This window comes from Artemia sp. Qi Xiang Cuo, chromosome 6, assembly GCF_049724085.1.
Source record: "Artemia sp. Qi Xiang Cuo chromosome 6, ASM4972408v1, whole genome shotgun sequence".
NCBI lineage: Eukaryota > Metazoa > Arthropoda > Branchiopoda > Anostraca > Artemiidae > Artemia > Artemia sp. Qi Xiang Cuo.
Window position 1 is genome coordinate 44629881 of NC_142799.1, and position 6727 is coordinate 44636607.

Consider the following 6727-nt stretch of genomic DNA (forward strand, 5'->3'; position numbering starts at 1 on the left):
GATTAAACTGATTAACAGTTAAGGTAACCCCAAAGGAGCTGTTAACTGAGGTAATTTGTTATAAATTTGAAAAATACCTAACGACGAATCGGAAATGGTTGATTAACATTTGCAAAAAAGGGGTAATGGGATTTGCGAATTGGAGGAGATGGAGTGGTTATGCACTGTATAATACACAAGTGATGTCTTGGAAAGTATTGTCAATTTAAATAGGATCTAACGTTCCCCGAGGGGTTTAGTTAAATTGGGTTGAGTTGCACGAAGGTTCAGGAGTACGAGAGTTCAGTAGCACAGGGGTTCAGTTGTACAGGGTTTCGGTTATACAGGGGTTCCGTTACATGGAGGGATTCAGTTGAACAAGGGGGGACTTTGGGCAGTGTGAGTTTCTTTAGGCTGTGTGTCTCTTTGGGCAGTTTGAATCTTTATGGTCTGTGTGTGCCTCTTTTGGCTGTTTGTGTCGTTTTGGGCTTTGCGTCTCTCTTTGGTCTGTATGTGTCTCTTTGAGCTGTTTGAGTCTTTTAGGTCTGTGTTTGTCTCTTTGAGTTGTGTTTCTCTTTGGCTTGTCTGTGTCTCTTTGAGCTGTTTGTGTCTCTTGAGACTGTGTGTGTCTCTGTGGGCTGTGTGTCTCATTGAGCTGTTCGAGTGTTTTTGGTCTGTGTGTTTGTCTCTTTGGGCTGTTTTATTATTTTTGGTCTGTGTTGGTATATTTTTGCTGGTTTTGTCTCTTTGTGATGTGTGTGTGTTTCTTTGGGCTTTGTGCGTCTATTTTGGTTGTGTGTCTCTGTGGAGTGTTTGAGTCTTTTTGATCTGTTTGTGTCTCTTTGGGCTGTTTGAGTCTTTTTTGGGGTGTGTTTGTCTCTTTGGGCTTCTGTCTCTTTGATCTGTTTGTGGTTCTTTGGGCTCTGTGTGTCTCTTTGGGCTGTTTGAGTCATTTTGGTCTGTGTGTCTTTCTTTTGGCTGTTTGTGTCTCTTAGGAATCGTATGTGTCTCTTTGGGCTTTGTGTGTCTCTTTGGGGCGTTTGAATCTTTTGGTCTGTATGTGTCTGTATGGGCGTGTTTTGGTGTGTGTGTGTTTAGTTTTGGTATTTTTTTCTCTTATAGGCCATGTGTGTATCTTTGGGCAATGTGTGTCTCTTTGGAGGGATTTGAATATTTTTTGTATGTATGTGTCTATATGGGCGTTTTTTTTCTATTTGGGGTGTGTGTGTGTGTCTTTTGGCTTTGCGTGTCTCTTCGAACTGTGTGTATGTCTCTTTAGACTGTGTGTGTGTCTCTTTGGGCTGTGTGTGTCTCTTTAGGCTGTATGTCTCTTTGGGCAGTTTGAATCTTTATGGTCTGTGTGTGCCTCTTTTGGCTGTTTGTGTCTCTTCGGGCTTTGTGTCTCTCTGTTGGATGTGTGCGTCTCTTGTCTCTTTGGGCTGTGTGTCTCTTTGAGCTGTTTGAGTGTTTTTGGTCTGTTTGTGTGTCTCTTTGAGCTGTTTGAGTCTTTTTGATCTGTGTTTTGTCTCTTTGGGCTGTTTGTGTCTCTTTGGGCTGTGTGTGTTTCTTTGGGCTTTGCGTGTTTCTTCGAACTGTGTGTATGTCTCTTTAGCCTGTGTGTGTCTCTTTCGGCTGTGTGTATCTCTTTAGGCTGTATGTCTCTTTGGGCAGTTTGAATCTTTATGGTCTGTGTAAGCCTCTTTTGGCTGTTTGTGTCTCTTCGGGCATTGTGTCTCTCTGTTGGATGTGTGCGTCTCTTGTCTCTTTGGACTGTGTGTCTCTTTGAGCTGTTTGAGTCTTTTTGGTCTGTTTGTGTGTCTCTTTGACCTGTTTGAGTCTTTTTGATCTGTTTGTGTCTCTTTGGGCTGTTTGAGTCTTTTTTGGGCTGTGTTTGTCTCTTTCGGCTTATGTCTCTGGGCTGTTTGTGTATGTTTTTGCTATGTTTATATCTTTGTGCTGTTTGATTCATTTTGGTCTGTGTGTCTTTCTTTTGGCTGTTTGTGTCTCTTAGGGGGTCGTGTGTGCCTCTTTGGGCTGTGTGTCTCTTTGGGACGTTTTAATCTTTTGGTCTGTATGTGTCTGTATGGGCGTTTTTTTTTTTTGGTCTGGGTTTGTTTCTGGGGGCGGGGAAGGTCCCAGGTGGCGTGTTGTATCGGTTTAGTTCATTAGGCTGTTTTATCGTTTTGTATCAATTTGGGCGTCTTTTTTCTGGTTATTGCTTGTTTTTTATATTGGTTCTTCTGTCTCTTTGGGATGGTTGTTTTTCTATTTTCTATGTGTGTCTCTTTGGGCTGTTTGAGTAAATATGTTATGTGTGTTTCTCTTTAGGCTCTATGTCTCTTTGTGCAGTTTGAATCTTTTTGTTCTTTGTGTGTTTCTTTTGGCTGTTTGTGTCTCTTAGAGGTCATGTGTGTCTCTTTGGGCAATGTGTGTCTCTTTGTAGGGTTTGAATCTTTTTGGTATGTATGTCTCTGTATGTTCGTGTTTTTGTCTATCTTTTCGTGGTGTTTTTGTGGTTTGGGGTTGTGTGTATATTCGGAAAGTGTGTATGTCTCTTTATCCAGTGTGTGTGTCTTTTGGCAGTGTGTGTCTATTTAGGCTGTATATATCTTTGGGCAGTTTGAATCCTTATGGTCTGTGTGTGTCTCTTTTGGCTGTTTGTGTCGTTTTGGGCTTTGTGTCTCTCTGTTGGATGTGGGCATCTCTTTCGGCCGTGTACGTCTCTTTGAGCTGTATGTGTCTCTTTGGGCTGTGGGTGTCTCTTTGTGATGTGTGTGTCTCTGTAGGCTGTTTTTGTCTCGTTGGACTGTGGGTCTTTTTGGGGTGTCTGAGTCTTTTTGGTCTATGTTTGTCTCTTTGGGCTGTTTGTGTCTCTTTGGGCTGTGTATCTTTCTTTGGGCTTTGTGTGTCTCTTTGAGCTATGTGTCAATACGTTTAATTAATAAATATCTTTAAGCTTAACCCGTCTTTATTCTTTAGAATAGTTCTATTGTAAGCAAGTAACAAACTCTTTCCTGAAGTCATCTCTTGGATACACAATGCAGAAAATTTATTTAAGAAACTATAAAAAAATTGTAAGTAAGTAACAAATTCTTTCTTGAGGTCACCTCTTGGATACACAATACAGAAATTTCATCAAAGAAATTATGAAAAAATTGTAAGTAAATAGCAAATTCTTTCTTGAATTCACCAGCTGGATAAACAAAAAGACATTTCGTTCAAGAAATATGACAAAATTCTAAGTAAGTAACAAACTCTTTCTTGAAGTTACCTCATGGATACACAATGCAGAAATTTTATTTAAGAAATTATGAAAAAATTTTAAGCAAGTAACAAACTCTTTCATGAAGTCACCTCGTGTATATTAAAAAATTGTTAGTAAGTAGCAAATTCTTTTTTGAATTCACCTGCTGGATAAAAAAAACAGACATTTCGTTCAAGAAACTATGGCAAAATTCCAAGTACGTAAAAAACTCGTTATTATTTTCATGACTTAGATACACGATGTAGAAATTTAATTCAAGAAATTATGAAAAAAATTCTCAGCAAGTAACAATTTCCTTCTTTAGGTCAACTTTTGTGTAGAAATTTAATTCAAGAAATTATGAAAAAATTCTCAGTAATTAACAATTTCTTTCTTGAAGTCAACTCCTGGATTTTCATTCAAGAAAGTATGACAAAATTCTAAGTAAGTAACAAACTCTTTATTGTTTTCACGAGTTAGATATACGATGTAGAAATTAAATTCAAGAAATTATGAAAAAATTCTCAGTCTAAGTTGTAAATTCTTTCTTGAATTCACCTGTTGGATAAACAAAAAGATATTTCGTTCAAGAAATTATGACAAAATTCTAAGTAAGTAACAAACTCTTTATTGTTTTCACGAGTTAGATAAACGATGTAGAAATTAATTTCAAGAAATTATGAAAAAATTCTCAGTAAGTAACCATTTCATTCTTGAAGTCAACTCTTGGATACACAGTACGGAAATTTCATTCAAGAAATTATGAAAATATTTGTAAGTAAGTAAAAAACTCTTTATTGATTCCACCTCTTGGATATACAGTACAGATTCTTCATTCAAGAAATTATGAAAAAATCGCAAGTAAGTAACTTTTTTTCTCTTTATCACAGACAATTTTCACTTAGCTACATGATGTAGAAATTTAATTCAAGAAATTATGAAAAAATTCTGAGTAAGTAACAATTTCTTTCTTGAAGTCAACTCTTAGATACACAATATGGGAATTTAATTCAAGAAATTATGAAAAAATTGTAACTAAGTAGCAAATTCTTTCTTGAATTCACTTGTTGAATAAACAAAAAGACATTTCATTCAAGAAATTATGACAAAATTCTAAGTAATTAACAAACTCTTTATTGTTTTCACGAGTTAGATATACGATGTAGAAATTAAATTCAAGAAATTATGAAAAAATTCTCAGTCTAAGTTGTAAATTCTTTCTTGAATTCACCTGTTGGATAAACAAAAAGACATTTCGTTCAAGAAATTATGACAAAATTCTAAGTAAGTAACAAACTCTTTATTGTTTTAACGAGTTAGATAAACGATGTAGAAATTAATTTCAATAAATTATGAAAAAATTCTCAGTAAGTAACAATTTCTTTCTCGAAGTCAACTCTTGGATACACAATACGGAAATTTCATTCAAGAGATTATGAAAATATTTGTAAGTAACAAACTCTTTATTGATTCCATCTCTTGGATGTACAGTACAGATACTTCATTCAAGGAATTATGAAAAAATCGTAAGTAAGTAACTTTTTTTTTCTCTTTATCACAAACAATTTTCACTTAGCTAAACGATGTAGAAATTTAATTCAAGAAATTATGAAAAAATTCTCAGTAAGCAACAATTTCTTTCTTGAAGTCAACTCTTAGATACACAATACGGAAATTTCATTCAAGAAATTATGAAAGTATTTGTAAGTAAGTAAGTAAAAATCTCTTTATTGATTTCACCTCTTGAATATACAGTACAGATACTTCATTCAAGAAACGTGATTAAACACGTTTTGAAACTACCTGCTATTTGCATGCCTGTCCTTGGCACCTTTCCAAATGAGCGGGGATTCCCCACTGCTTCCTACACATCGCAAAAAGTGAGCAGTACGAAAACTCCACGTTTTCAACCAGACTGGTTTTTTAGACAACCCACCCACAGAGACGACACACACACAGAGAAACGAGACACGCACAGACACGACACACAAACAGAGTCATAGTGAGAGAGATATCCAAAATGTTGGGTTGATCTTGGTTCACTTAGAGTGGCGCGCCACTCTAAGTGAACCTAGATCAACCCAACCCGACCAAAAAGATTCAAACTGCCCAAAGAGACATACAGCCTAAAGAGACACACACAGACAAAAATGACTTAAACAGCCCAAAGAGACACACATAGCCCAAAGAAACACAAACAGCCCAAAGAGACAGAAGCCCAAAGAGACAAACACAGCCCAAAAAAGACTCAAACAGCTCAAAGAGACACAAACAGATCAAAAAGACAAAAACACTCAAACGATACAAACAGCCAAAATAGACTAACAACCCCAAAAGAAAAATACACAGACCAAAAAAAACGCATATACAAACACATACAAACCAAAAGATTCAAACTCCCCAAAGAGACACACATAGCCCAAAGAGGCACACACGACCCCCTAAGAGACACAAACAGCCAAAAGAAAGACACACAGACCAAAATGACTCAAACAGCCCAAAGAGATACACATAGCCCAAAGAAACACAAACAGCCCAAAGAGACAGAAGCACAAAGAGACAAACACAGCCCAAAAAAGACTCAAACAGCCCAAAGAGACACAAACAGATCAAAAAGACTCAAACAGGTCAAAGAGACACACAAACAGACCAAAAAGACTCAAACAGCTCAAAGAGACACACAGCCCAAAGAGACAAGAGACGCACACATCCAACAGAGAGAAACAATGCTCGAAGAGACACAAACAGCCAAAAGAGGCGCACACAGGCCATAAAGATTCAAACTGCCCAAAGAGACATACGGCCTAAATAGATACACACAGGCCAAAGAGACACACACAGGCTAAAGAGACATACACACAGTTCGAAGAGACACGCAAAGCCCAAAGAAACACACACAGCCCAAAGAGACACAAACATACCAAAGGGACAAACACAGAGGAAAAAGACTCATACATCTCGAATAAACACACAAACAGACCAAAAATACTCAAACAGCTTAAAAAGACACACAAACCAAAGAAACAAGAGACGCGTACATCCAAAAGAGAGAGACAAAGAACAAAGAGACACAAACAGCCAAAAGAGGAACACACAGACAATAAGGATTCAAACTGCCCAAAGAGGCATACACCCTTAAGAGACACACACAGCCCAAAGAGACACACACACAGGATAAAGACAAATACAAACAGTTCAAATAGACACGCAAAGCCCAAAGACACACACACACAGCCAAAAGAGACAAAAAACGCCCATACAGACACATACATACCAAAAAGATTCACACAGAAAGACACACAGACCGAAATGACTCAAACAGCCCAAAGAGATACACATAGCCCAAAGAAACACAAACAGCCCAAAGAGATAGAAGCCCAAAGAGACAAACACAGCCCAAAAAAGACTCAAACAGCCCAAAGAGACACAAACAGATCAAAAAGACTCAAACAGCTCAAAGAGACACACAAACAGACCAAAAAGACTCAAACAGCTCAAAGACAC